At 48.3% G+C, this 7,600-nt stretch overlaps 1 protein-coding gene across 1 annotated transcript in view; it reads right to left on the reverse strand.

The window, feature by feature from the left end:
• The window catches only part of brinp3a.1 (bone morphogenetic protein/retinoic acid inducible neural-specific 3a, tandem duplicate 1), a 66,436-nt gene that overhangs the window by 58,273 nt on the left and 563 nt on the right, over positions 1–7,600 (reverse strand). The gene's annotated exons all lie outside the window — the stretch shown is intronic.

Raw genomic sequence — 7,600 nt, forward strand, 5'->3', positions numbered from 1 at the left:
CAGATTTTCACCGAAAAATACCCAGATTTCTACGGATCCAAAAGTTGTTCCTGTTCATGTGAGGTTATGTAACAGTGTCCTCTTGTGGCGGAATTCGGCATGCTGGATGGCTTTGAAAAATAAAAACCAAAAACGCTGAGCCTTGACTATTCAGTATGCTAAAATGCTATGCAAGTGTTTTAGTAAAACCATTGTAGGCCCCAAATACTATGTCAGAACACCTGGATGTCATAGTGCATCCATAGTTTGCACACACTGGACACTAGCATGAGTACCCCACAATGCAATGCAATACTCCACAACAAGAACCATTAAAGGCGAAAAGGGGTTCAAACCCAAGCGGCAGAACAGCAGAACTGTTTAAATGTAAGTATTGCCTTTTGATGTGCTAAGCATAAAAGTAGATAAAATCAACTGTCACTTTCAGATTTTCAAGAAGATGCCAGTAACCACACCCGCAGAGTGTCACCATCAACCTGCAAAGGGCCGAAAGGAAGTGGCGTGGCTCTACGATGACGTAGTGTCTCCGAAAATCCGTCGTACTTTTTACTTGCATACTAATCCTGCATTCACGTGGTGTAGGATTTAGGGTCTGATGAGTTTCTGAGCAGGAAGTGCCACATGAACACTTGATTACTATGTCAGACGATCAAGATGGAGAAGTCAGATTTCTAGATGCAGCATGAATTGGCCAAGTTGTGACATGACAGCTCTTTCCAATATGGCTGAACGCAGAGAGCCGTACAAGAACAGTAAGACATTTCATACAGTAAAGTTGAAAATGACCCGGAAATAAAATTTTAAAAGACGGATGGATGGCATCCGGGTAACGTAGTGGTCTATTCCGTTGCCTACCAATATGGGGCTCGCTGGATCGCATCCCGGTGTTACCTCTGGATTGGTCGGGTGTTCCCTACAGACACAATTGGCCGGCGTGTTCCCTACAGACACAATTGGCCGGCTGTGGGTATGTGTCCTAGTCAGTGCACTAGCGCCCATGGCCGGATTAACCCATCAGGGTGCCCTGGGGCATGCACGTCCATTGCCCCCCCCCCCCGCTGCCGCCGCCCTGTCAGATACGCTACACAAACAATACTAAAAATTGTTAAATGTAAAACTAATGCAAATACCCAACATGGTAGTCAACGCTATGCCAACCTGCATTGGATTCGGATGGCGACGACAAAGTACAACACAATTTGGCATCACAAAACAAACGTCCCTTGTAGGGTATGATTGGGGATCCCTACTATATGCAAACACAATACCCCTGACCTTTTGGGGCCCCCTTCGTGGTCCGGGGCGCTCGCCGGCATGCCCCGATCCGTAAATCTAGCCTTGCTAGCACCTCCTCTGGTCAGTCGGGGCGCCTGTTCGGGGAGGCGGGGGGGGGGGGCGCTGAGGTGAATAGCGTGATCCTCCCATGCGCTACGCCCCCCTGGTGAAACTCCTCACGGTCAGGTGAAAAGAAGCGACTGGCGACTCCACATGTATCGGAGGGGGGCACGTGGTAGTCTGCAGCCCTCCCCGGATCAGCAGAGGGGGTGGAGCAGCGACCGAGACGGCTCGGAAGAGTGGGGTAACTGGCCGGATACAATTGGGGGGGGGGGGAGAAAAAGATGGATGACTAGTCCTTGATAACTAAAGTGCCACGGTGTTTACTTCCCAGTGGAAGCCACACATGCAGCAGACACTCGCCTCCGTCTTCTCTCACCTTTTTTCCAATTTTCTGACCATAAAGCACATCAACACAAACTATGAAGAAAAATAGGACCAAAAAACAGAGTTCAAACTGACTGGTAGCTGTATTACTTTTTTCTTAAATAAATTGGACCCAGTCACACTAAACTACATCGTCCGGAAATCGATGCATCCGCGCTCAGCCGGCAGACTCGCGGGCAGCTACTGAGCAGCGTGTGGGGCGAGATTTATGTGTCACGTGTAATTCCCTTGCTTCTCTACCGGCAGCGTTGGACACCTAAACTGGCTAGAGTGGGAGGGGCTTGGGGGCAGGGGTATGCAAATTAGCCCCATATTTCCAATCTCGCAACGGATGCAAATTCTGGCCAGTGTGTGGAAAAGGTGGTTTTCGGTTGTTGTTGTTGTTGTGTACACCAGCAGGGCAATGACTCCCTATTTTAAATTTTAACGGTCAATTCTTCAGCTCCCACAATGCCCCCCCCCCAAAAAAGTAGGTCAATTACCGTGTATAGCAGTCATTTTGAAACGCCCCCCCCATCTCCCCAACCCCAACACTTGATCATCCACCAAATCGACCTTGTGTTGTGCGTCGCAACGCTCCACATACACACAAACTACAGAGGGATCGAGACAGAGGATGGACTGCTCGTGGTTTTAAGAGGCATTCCAGTTTGTCTTTTTGAAGACAGTAAGAAATGAACGATAACAACAGACAACGAAAGAGACTCAGAAGAGGAGGCTAAAACTTCTAAAGCCCGTAAAGATGAAAAACAGAAGAATGGAGAGAGAGAGAAAACATAGCCCCGAGTTAAGCAAAATCAAACACTGCTGTGTTATTGCCAAGCTCAGCAAACGTTTTCGCTCCTGGTGGCTCACCATTCGCACCGGCGTTTCACTGCGTCAGACAAAGAACTAAAGTTCGTATTTCCTAAACACCGGCGATGCTAATTGAGAATCAAATGTGTGTTTTGCAGTTAGCCCAGATACCAAAATAACCTGCTGTGCAAAACATTTGGTTGATAGGGCCTCAAAGTTATTTCAAGGACCTCCCCGAAGAGAACTGTGTAAAGTCCTTCATGCCTCATTCAGTACGGATCCTAAACCTAAATTACATTTATTTGCAAGACCTTGCGAGCCAACTTGCAAAGCTCTGCTGTTCGAAAAGTTACAACTGAATCTCTGACTTGCCGCAATTTCCTCTCCCCCCCCCCTTTCCTTCCTCCACTCGGTTTAATCTAACGTGACACTGATCCCTCTGAATATGCACGCCCCATCTGCAACAGAGAAATGATTTTCCCAAAACCAAGAATTGCAGACAAAGAGCTTTTTAGATTTCCAGCTACTTCAAAGACGCCATACACGTGCCAGTCAACACGCCACTTGCCCACGCCGGCTTGGAGTCGAGGCAGCATCCGCTGAGGCGCATGTCAACTTTGTTAATTGAGCTTCTTATGATCCAGTGTTAAAAAAAACAGATAAAGAGAGACAGAGAGAGAGCAAGAGAGGGAGAGAGAGAGAGAGAGGAGAGAGAGAGAGAGAGAGAGAGAGAGAGAGAGATGAGAGAGAGAGCAAGAGAGTAGAGAGAGAGTGAGAGAGTGAGAGAGAGCGAGAGCAAGAGAGAGCAAGCGAGAGAGAGAGCGAGCGAGAGAGCAAGCGAGACAGAGAGAGTGAGAGAGAGCAAGCGAGAGACAGAGTGAGAGAGAGAGAGCGAGAGCAAGAGAGAGCAAGCGAGAGAGACAGAGTGAGAGAGTGAGAGAGCGAGAGCAAGAGAGAGCAAGCGAGAGAGACAGAGTGAGAGAGTGAGAGAGAGCGAGAGCAAGAGAGAGCAAGCGAGAGAGAGAGCGAGCGAGAGAGCAAGCGAGAGAGAGCGAGAGCAAGAGAGAGCAAGCGAGAGAGAGAGCGAGAGAGAGACAGAGTGAGAGAGTGAGAGAGAGAGAGAGAGAGAGAGAGAGAGAGAGAGAGAGAGAGAGAGAGAGTGAGAGAGAGAGAGAGAGAGACAGAGTGAGAGAGTGAGAGAGAGAGAGCGAGGAGCAAGAGAGAGCAAGCGGAGAGAGGGAGCGAGAGAGAGAGAGAGACAGAGTGAGAGAGTGAGAGAGAGAGAGAGAGAGAGAGAGGTGAGAGAGACAGAGTGAGAGAGTGAGAGAGAGAGAGCGAGAGCAAGAGAGAGAGCAAGCGAGAGAGAGAGCAAGCGAGAGAGAGAGAGAGAGAGAGCGAGAGCGAGAGAGCGAGAGAGCAAGCGAGAGAGAGAGCGAGAGCGAGAGAGCAAGCGAGGAGAGAGAGAGAGAGAGAGAGAGAGAGAGAGAGAGAGAGAGAGAGAGAGAGAGAGAGAGAGAGAGAGAGAGCAGAGGAAGAAGACCTCAGAAGAGAGTCGTTCCCCTCGGCGGGAGAGAGGAAGAGGAAGAGGCAGAGCACCGCAGCATTAGTAACACAGGAAGAGGGCGTACTGACGGAGTTAATAGCAGGTGCTTCTGTTGGCGGCTCCACAAAGCAGCCACCTACAGCGTCTTAACCACATCAATCAAACATCACACGGCCAATTAGAGGAGAGCCTCACAGATAACACGCCTCCTGAAATGTGCCACCGTCAACACATCACAGCCGGCCCTGCTAATTTCACTCTTTTATGCCCCTTATAACAAATCACGTCAAGTGGGCATTTTAAACTGCGGAGTATCGACTGAAACGTAACTTTCCACGGTTGTATTTCTTTCTTTCTGGTCTTTTCTGTTTTGATGCAGCACGCCTCTGCAGCCATTTCAGACACCCTGGCAAATTAACACGCGGCTGAATTCAGCGGGAGAAACCGAGACGTGACCGGAAGTAACCGAGACGCGACCGGAAGTAACCGGCCTAACGCGGAGAGCCGAGATTCCAGCAGCGCTCCTCATTTACGAGGCAACCCGCTGTTTACGAGGCTTATAATAAGAGATGAAGAGATTAGAGGGGGAAAGAAGACTTGTAAGACCGATGCAGACATTTGTTTTTGAAATACTGGCTGACATTTCTTTCTTTCTTTTTGCCTTTTGAAAACATACCTCGTATCTCCCGTTTGTTTTGAGGAATAGGTGTAATTCATTAACGGGTTTAAATGTATAATGAGAGAATTTTTTGCCATGTGACCATACTGCCCCCCCTTTTTTCCCCCTACTTGTACTTGGCCAATTACCCCACTCTTCCGAGCCGTCCCGGTCTCTGCTCCGCCCCCTCTGCCGATCCGGGAGGGCTGCAGACTACCACGTGCCTCCTCCGATACACGTGGAGTCGCAAGCCGCTTCTTTTCACCTGACAGTGAGGAGTTTCACCTGGGGGATGTAGCGCGTGGGAGGATCAATCAATCAATCAATCAATCAATCAATCAAGTTGCATTTCCCCCGAACTTCCCCCGCCCGACCAGAGGAGGCGCTAGTGCAGCGACCAGGACACATACCCACATCCCAATTGTGTCTGTAGGGGACGCCCGACCAAGCCGGAGGTATTCGAACCGGCGATCCCCGTGTTGGTAGGCAGCGGTATAGACCGCTACGCTACCCCGGGCGCCCGGCCATATTGGTTTAAGTATCGATCAACTGTGAGATGATCAAAACTTTGCATAGAATTTGAAAAAAAAAATTGCTAAAACATTGCGGGGCCAACTTTTTTTTTAAATTTTATGTAATTCTGTTTTAATCAAATACATTATTGACCTACAGCTCCGAAATCTATCACCAAACTCTTGGGAGACATGGCGGAAGGGGGGAGGAAGGGGGGAGGAAGGAGGGGGTGTACGCCACACGATGACTACTGAGCCCCATTGTATCGCAATTTGTCACAACCCGTCGACAAGCGGCGGCCGCCGCTCCCACGCACGAGGATGACGCACGCCGGCGGAAATGACGTTTCTCATCTTTTCGTTCTCAGCAGCCAAGCAGGCGTGCGCGCTACGCACCGGAAATGCACGCACGGAGACACGCGCACGCGCGCGCGACTTTGCAGGCTATAAAGCGTTAAGGAATAAACATTCAGCTGCGGCAACCGCTTCACGCGATGACGATGACAAAACTGATCGTTTTTCCTCAAAGCGCTTCTCTTTATTGAATTAATTTGACACAAATTGGCCTCTTACGCTCCCCCAATGAGGTTAAACACACGCTCCAGTCACAAAATAATAACACAAAGCACCGCTGTACTTTTGTTGCATCATTAAGTGCATTTGTTATTGAGGAACAACAACAAAAAAAAATTGCTTTTCAATATCAAATTGGCCTCAATTTGTTATCCAGCCTAACACATTACCACTTGAAACAAGCACGCGGCTCCTCGGGCCTACCACACACACGCGCACACACACACACACACACACACACACACACACACGCACACGCACACTCAATCTTGCTGTCATATAAGCTGTCTCCATGGATCTGTGCCCCTGATAAGTCGCCCCCATCACACACTTGTCAGAAGACATAAGCCTTGTGCTGGCTGAGGTCCTTGTCATTCCGTAGCCCCCGACGCCAGCGGAGAGGAGACTTCCTCCGCCTCTGTCCTGGAGACTCGCTCAACCTTTGACTGGGGGAGAGGACGGGAGCTCAGCCTCCCCCCTCCATCGTGACTCTCCTGGAACAAGCCGCCCAGGGGGGGAGGACGGGAGCTCAGCCTCCCCCCTCCATCGTGACTCTCCGGGAACAAGCCGCCCAGGGGGGGGAGGACGGGAGCTCGGCCTCCTCCCTCCATCGTGACTCTCGGGAACAAGCCGCCCAGTCGAGCCTGACATCAATCTGGAGAGTGCGGTGAAAGCTGCCGTGGCCTGCCATGCGGTGTCAGTCCGGTTCACTCTGCCCAATTCACCTGTTCCGTTTGGTTCTGTTCTGTTTTATTCTGTTCTGTTTGGTTCTGTTCCGTTTGGTTCTGTTTTATTCTGTTCTGTTTGGTTCTGTTCTGTTTTATTTCTGTTCTGTTTGGTTCTGTTCTGTTTTATTCTGTTCTGTTCTGCTCTGTTCTGTTTTATTCTGTTCTGTTTGGTTCTGTTCTGTTTTATTCTGTTTCTGTTCTGCTCTGTTCTGTTTTATTCTGTTCTGTTTGGTTCTGTTCTGCTCTGTTTTATTCTGTTCTGTTTTATTCTGTTCTGTTCTGCTCTGTTCTGTTTTATTCTGTTCTGTTCTGCTCTGTTCTGTTTTATTCTGTTCTGTTCTGCTCTGTTTTATTCTGTTCTGTTCTGCTCTGTTCTGTTTTATTCTGTTCTGCTCTGCTCTGTTCCGTTTGGTTCTGTTCTGTTTTATTCTGTTCTGTTCTGTTTTATTCTGTTCTGTTTGGTTTTGTTCTGTTTGGTTCCGCTCTGTTTTATTCTGTTCTGTTTGGTTCTGTTCTGTTTGGTTCCGTTCTGTTTTATTCTGTTCTGTTTGGTTCTGTTCTGTTTGGTTCCGTTCTGTTTTATTCTGTTCTGTTCTGTTTGGTTCTGTTCTATTCTGTTCTGTTCCATTTGATTCTGTTCTGTTCTGTTTGGTTCCGTTCTGTTTTATTCTGTTCTGTTCCGTTTGATTATGTTCTGTTCTGTTTTATTCTGTTCTGTTCCATTTGATTATGTTCTGTTCTCCTTGATTATATTCTGTTCTGTGCTGTTCCGTTCCATTTGGTTCTTTTTTGTTTGGTTCTATTTGATTCTGTTATATTTTTTTATTCTGTTCTGTCCTGTCCTGTTTAGCTGCGTTCTGTTTGATTCTGTTCTGTTCTGTTCTGATTATTTTGGTTCCGTTCTGTTCTTTTTTATTATGCTCTGTCCTGTTCTGTTTAGCTGAGTTCTGTTTGATTCTGTTCTGTTCTGATTATTGTGGTTCCGTTCTGTTCTTTTTATTATGCTCTGTCCCGTTCTGTTTAGCTGAGTTCTGTTTGATTCTGTTCTGCTCTGATTATTTGGGTTCCG

The sequence above is a fragment of the Lampris incognitus genome, chromosome 3 (genome assembly GCF_029633865.1).
Source record: "Lampris incognitus isolate fLamInc1 chromosome 3, fLamInc1.hap2, whole genome shotgun sequence".
NCBI classification, from domain to species: Eukaryota; Metazoa; Chordata; class Actinopteri; order Lampriformes; family Lampridae; genus Lampris; species Lampris incognitus.